The sequence below is a fragment of the Toxorhynchites rutilus genome, chromosome 2, assembly GCF_029784135.1.
Source record: "Toxorhynchites rutilus septentrionalis strain SRP chromosome 2, ASM2978413v1, whole genome shotgun sequence".
NCBI classification, from domain to species: Eukaryota; Metazoa; Arthropoda; class Insecta; order Diptera; family Culicidae; genus Toxorhynchites; species Toxorhynchites rutilus.
Window position 1 is genome coordinate 158,636,148 of NC_073745.1, and position 6,942 is coordinate 158,643,089.

General features: G+C 39.7%; 1 long non-coding RNA gene across 1 annotated transcript; it reads left to right on the forward strand.

Moving 5' to 3' along the window:
- Positions 1 to 1,230: 1,230 nt before the first annotated feature.
- On the forward strand, positions 1,231 to 6,595 carry LOC129770602 (uncharacterized). The gene is made up of 3 exons (XR_008742149.1): positions 1,231 to 1,310; positions 1,461 to 1,677; positions 6,245 to 6,595. It is a non-coding gene; the product is annotated as an uncharacterized LOC129770602 (long non-coding RNA).
- Positions 6,596 to 6,942: the final 347 nt, after the last annotated feature.

Here is a 6,942-nt window from a genome sequence, read left to right on the forward strand (position 1 = left end):
GTAGGATATTTCCGTATCCAATATTGGATGCATAAAACCTTGTGCCTCCAACGTAACGCTCTCGTTTTCGAAGTCCCCCAAATATTCATTCATTCAGAATGAATTTAGATTCAACTTCAAACAAATGATCTCTAAATCAACGATAGTCCTACGTCACCCTTGCGGTTATACCATAGATATAACCCACTTCCTGTTTTTTTTCTGTTTTCAGGTATCTGGAGCTAATATGGTCACGTCTCAGGTAAGTATTTTCTTTTCAACAATACACAAAATATAATTTCCACAGCTATTACACAATTTAAACTAGACACGACGCGCACTACTACTCCCGATTCTAGCTCTAGGCGGAAAGACCGGATATCGCAATCTCCCGAGTTCATCTCTTTATTAGAATCCGCAGGAAAACCCCAACTCCGACAATCGGGTTTTGACACATGCTGATGGTTGGGAACCCTGTTCATAAAGCATTGTGAGTGAACACACGAAAGCTAGAAGAAACAATAGCTCAAACCAGTTGAGCTTTTCGTAGCCAATGAGCAGGGGTCTGACATGCTGATGAGTTTTTATTTATTTACAGTATAGTGTGTGGTCTCTGTAGTGTGTCTATAGTGTTTATTTGGAATATTATGAAACCGAACGGTTACATTACCCCACCGTCCCTCTTCAAAATGAATTGAAAATTCATTTTGAACAAAAGTGGTTCAAGGTCAGACCTTGTCAACATTTTAATGGCTTTGTCGCAGCAAAAGCTTAAAATGTCAACATATAGTAAGCGTCTATCCTTCATCTCTTTCACTCAAGTGAAGTCAGAAAAGTACGCAGTATTTTTAGCAACTTCAAGATCTCCATCTTAGGCGGCTCGCACACCGGAGCAATAAACAACTAGCAAACTGCAATACGCAATATGCAACAGGAAACATATTTTGTTGTTCTTCGCATACCAGAGCAATAAAAACCCCCGACATTATGCAAACAATCGGCTTAATGTACGAAACTTGTCAAAATATGGGCGATAAGTTGCTCTTCAACCGACACGCCGTGTTGCTAGCGACATGTGTTGCTCTGTAAAGGCGACAGCGATATCGTATTGCGTCGGTATGCGAGATCAACAAAGATTAAATGGAAAAATCCATTGGCGATAATATTGCTTATTGCATGTTGATAGTTGCTAGTTGCTTATTGCTCCGGTGTGCGAGGCGCCTTAGACGCTTTCGGTGAGTATCATTCCAACCAATTCCTACGAGCAGATGGTTCGGTAAGTCAGGGAATTGATTCGAAGGATCAAAAAATTGATCTCATTATTATCTCAAGTAAGTAAATGAATTTCTATTATATCGATCACGTTTAGCCTCTGTAGTAGCTAAAAGGATTTCGAAAAAATATGTTTCCCAAAGTGGAATGAATTACACTTTGTAATTCATATATTTTATTGTTTTTTTTTTTCTTTTATTTTTTTTTAGGAATCTGGTTTTAGATCAGAGGCAGAGAAAACTCCGATTGGTTTACCTGCCTCATCGGCAAGTTCGTATGAACTGGTACCAACCCTAGCGAGGACAATACATGGTACATAAGATGGACCCAACTTGGCATTATACCGATCTGCAGCCGATGACTGGCGGAAGTTTCGTTTATAAACTTTCTGTCCAACGGCGTATGATGGAGCAGGTTTACGGAAACGTAAGTTGTATGTTTTCAGGTTTTTATTATATTGTTTTTCTAAATTTTGAACTACCAAATCTTGAATAAACTTATCCAATCCTTTCTTTCTATTTCCCATAGTCTCTGAACGCTCCGAACATATGTTCGAATTCAAGCATTGATTGTGCGATTCATCCGCTCAACGGGGTTAGCCTGGCTATGATAACGTGAGTTAGCCCAATGCTGAATATGGAACTGTTCCAGAAATCGCTGGAACTCTTTGGATAAAAATGTCGAAGCATTATCCGAGATAATGTACTCGGGGGTAGAGTAACGACGAATTTTCGGAAAGGATTTTGCAAACCTGAGTTGTTGAAATTTTTCTAACGGGAAACATGAGACAGGTTAGAGGCGAATGAACTGCAAAGTTTAAAGCCTCTTAAAAACAAAGAAAGAAAGAAGAGACAGAACTTGGAAAATAGATCCATTATAACGAAAAGGTGCGTATTACCTTGTTTGCTTCGGGGTAAAGATTGAAGATAATCAATGGCTATTATTTGGAAAGGCTTGATCGTGATTCTCTGTCGACCCATCTCGGGATGTTGGGATTAGTTGCTCGGTTTGCTCTCTTTACAGATCGAACAAAGTCGTACGTGGGTTCGGACATCTTTGGACATTTGAGGCCAATAGTACTTTTTCTTGATTTTCGACATAGTTTTTTCATAGCCTAAATGAAGAGAGTTGTCGTGCTCTTCTCTCAGAATATCTTGTCTTAAATCAGGTGGAACACATATTTTCCATTCGAAGCGATAATCAAGTAGGGGATTTTGGGCAAGAACAAACTTTTTCAATACTCCGTTTTCTAATCGAAAATCTTTAAAATTTTCAGGATTCTTTTGAACTTTACAGACAAGACTACTGTACCAGTCGGATTTTTGAGGATTCGCACTGATAGATTCTACCGCACGCGACAGGGCATCGGGCACGACATTATCAACACCTCGTCGATGTTTGATTTCAAGATCATGTCTTTGAAGTTCAATACTCCAACGGCACAGTCTAGAGGATGTTCTCCAGCTGCTTCGTAAGATGTACGTAAGAGCCGAAGAATCGGTGTAAACGCAAAATTTTGTACCCTCGAGGTAGCATCGAAACTTGTCTATGGAATTGAGAACAGCCAGCGCTTCTTTCTCCGTGGCACAATACCTTTGCTGAGTGGTTCCCAATTTTTGGGAGAAGTATGCGATCGGTTTATCGATGCCATCATAGGATTGGGTTAAGACTCCAGCTATTGCTGTGTCACTGGCATCACAGTGGACGGAAAAGGGTTTGTTGAAATCGGGATTAGTAAGGATAGGTGCACTTATTAACAACTCTTTTATTTTAGTGAATGATGCTTCTGCCTGATTATTCCATCGCACTGTTTTCGGTTTGTCCTTGAGAAGGTCTGTTATGGGGAGTACAATTTCACTATAGTTGGCAATGAACGGCTCTAAGCGAATTTGGCCTTTCGAAATTTACTATGGCCTCGATACGATCCGGATTTGGACGCAGGCCTTTTCGGTCCAAAACGTATCCTAAATAAGGAACTTATGAGACACAAAATTTTGATTTGGTCACGTTTATCGACAGGTTGGCTCTTTTTAATCTCGATGCCACTTCCCTAAGGCGTTCTAGATGCTCTTCAAATGATTTAATGGCTACAATAATGTCGTCCAAGTATATGAACACGTTGGGTTCCAATTCACTCCCACCCAACACTCTGTCCATCAGTCTCGAAAGTGTCGCCGGACTGTTGACCAGACCGAAAAGCATTCGAGTGAATTGGAACAACCCACGACCGAGAACGGAAAATGCCGTATACTTTCGAGATTTTGGATGTAAAGGAATTTGAAGGAAGGCTTTAGAAAGGTCTATAGTGGAGATAAATTGGCTGGGCCCAAGTCGGCTAAGTATGCGATCTGCATGAGGAAGAGGATATGAATCTCTTATAGTACGTTCGTTTAGCTTCCTAGCGTCTAAACAGAGCCGAACAGTATCGTCAGGTTTATCAACAGGTACTAAACGTAACGACCAATCGCTGTATGATTGTTCAATTATCCCACATTGGAGCATATTATCAAGTTCGCAGTTAATCTGCTCCTGCCGTTTGGGGGAAGTTGGAAATGGATTTATGCGGACAGGCGGTTTCTTTCTATCTTCCTCAGACAAATCGATGCGATGCATTATCATCGACGTCACATTCAACTGGCCTTCAACTGTCGGTATGAAAAGAGATTTGACTTCTTCTAATTTCGACTGTTGATCTTCAGTCAGAAATAAATTGGTTGTGTCCCACTCGAGTTCTTCTATTTTTCCGGGAGAAATTGTTGGTATTCTACCAAATTCCCGCCAGAAATCAGCCCCTAAAATTAACTTTTGTTTCAAAGAAGGGATCACTAAGGTGGAAATGATCTTAGTGGTTCTGTCGAAAGTTATGGGCAAATTTATATATCCTAAAACTTCTAAAGCTTGGCCACTAGCAGTAGTAACCTCAATGTTAATATCGTAAATTTTCAGCTTACAGGATTCAATTATCTGTCTTGCATCTGCACCTAGAACAGTACGATTAGCACCACTGTCTAAAAGTCCAATCAATGGGATATCGAACACAGTTACTTTGACAAAAGGTCGATCATCGTTCGAATTGTTGAAAAATTGTTCGTCGATTTCGATTTTGGATGTGTGTATATATTGAGAAGGTCTTACAGGTTGGAAAATTTTCTCATCTAATATGAAACGATTTTGGGGGTTTTCGGATGTTCCTTGAACCACCTGCCCCGTCAGGCGGCCTACTGAGCGTTTTTTGCACAGTATGGACAACTATCCGTATCTACATTATGAAACCCGCAATTATTACAAAATTTGTGTCGCGGACGCTCACACTCGTCTTGATGATGACCCATCAAGCGACAATTCCAACACATTCCTTCTCGCGGAGGTCTGTGATTATCCAGCAGCACCTGCAATCCTTTGTCTATTCCACTGGACCTGTTCTCTTGATAACTCATGTACTTCTGATATTCGCGCGGTTGTTTCCGTAATGGTTTATCGGTTCCGGATGTATGAATTTGCGGCGTTCGGTAAAAACTACGCGTTTTTTGTGATGGTTTTCCCGATTCCACATGGTTTTTCGGTTCGTCTTGAATCTCGTTAATCTGCGCACGGTTTCGCGTAGGTTGCTCTTCAGTACTATGGTATTTGTACCAGAAGGTAGCGTCCAATTTTCGACCTAGTCTTTTCAAATCGACGAGGTTATCGACATTTGCAGTAACGGCGTGTCCTTTGTAGCCAGCGCGCATATTACGAAAAACTATTTCAAATTTTTTCCCTCCGACATCGGTTTAGTAAGTGAATTGAAAGTTTTCTGCATCTCGAATAAATAATCCCGAAATGTTTCCTTATTTCCTTGTTTGCATGATATTGCGCGGATCTCACCGATATGGTCATGATCTGGGCTCAAAAATTCTTTTTTCATTTCGCGAACTAGCTCTTTCCAACTACCGAAATCTTTATTTTCAATACCCGACATGAACCAAATTTTTGCTGGACCTATAAAAAGATGAAGAGCGAAACGAAATAGTTCCTTATTCGAAACTCCTTCGGACTTCGCGATAGATTCGACCTCTTGAATGAATTTTATCAAATTTCGACCATGATCTTTACCGTCGTATTTGAGATTCCATTCAGAAATGGGACGATATTTTCGTGATGAATATTTTTTCGTTTTAGATTTTTCTTTACGTCTCACACGAGGTACGTCATCTGACGAATCTGATTGTGAGCTATCTACGGTTTCTGAACTAGCAGCTCGCGGTAATGGATTTTTGACGTTATCCTGAAGACGAAATTTATGAATCATTTTCTCTTCTTCTCTATTCCGTTGATCTTCCATCGGTTGAACTCCGATTGGATGAGACCCATTTCCTGACAACATCGCGTAAGGATTTACCGATTTCGGAACTTTGGATACCGATTTAAGCTCACGCCGTGGTGGGATAGATTGTTGGATCACACTGGCTTCAGGAATATTTTGGTTTCTTGAACTCAGTGCTTCGTCCTGACTAATTTGCGTTGCTATGCTCTCTCGAGAGTTTGCATTCTGCTGCGTGATGGTCAAGCTGGACAAGGTTTTTGCGATTTGATTAATTATTTCCTTTTGAATTTCATTGATTGGGGAGAATGGTGAGAAGTATGTATTCAGTAACTCGTGAATGGAGCCTTTCAATTTGTCTAAATCTTCCAAATCGTAATCTTCGTCGGCACATTCTTGCACCCGTGTGCATCTCACAAAGTAATGTACTAAACGTGTTTTCAACGAGTCGTGAATACCTTCATAACGAGTTTTACCTAATATATCTCTGATCCCTACTATGCTATCATCAATAGCGCTTACTTTAGCTTCAATCAACTTTTCACAACGTGAAAAGTCTACATCAATATTATTATTTTTATTTTCCTCCTTCAATCGGTCTCTTAACCGCCTACGAAGAACTGTATGACTTTCGGATTCTCCGAATTGAACTGCTCGTATTATTAACTCATATTCTACTTCTTCTCTTTCCAGATGGTGAACCATAAGATGCTTATACTGGATTATAATGTCTGAATCCATATTAATTGCAGTAATTTGGACTATCTGCCCAGGCGAACGAAAAATATTAAATACCGATTCACAGCCAGATCAACGTCTGTGCCCTCCACAGACTCACTCTGCTATCCAGCAGTACTAACCCTTCTTCGTCACCGGTCAAATGAACGGCACTCCAGGATGGTTTTGAAAAGCGGCTTATGTGATTCTAGGGTTATTTAACACTTTTCTTTCGTTGGCTTCAGATAGTTTTATTACTATATTAATTTTATCACAGCACCATTTCAATATAAATAAATAATCCAACACCAATTATACGAATATTATATAGGTAAATAAATAAATAGAAATAAATATAAATAAATAAATATAAATATGCGCATAAATAATGAATAAACGAATATTTCTACTTTTACAGAAATATCAAGTATACATATAACGTTTCGTTTGAAGAACGAAAATAAACTTTTTAAATATGAAATATTTTTCTTCCCTCGGTAGGGTATGTTCCCGTTAGTTTACCAATGTGTACGTGTGTATATGAGTGTTTTTGTTGGGCGCCAATTGTAATTTCGTGTTTACTTCATGAATGACTAGCTAATTCAGCAGGGTCGTTACCCCAACGCTCACTGTCAACTACTTGACGTCAGTTGGGAGCTGAGGGGAATTCTCCC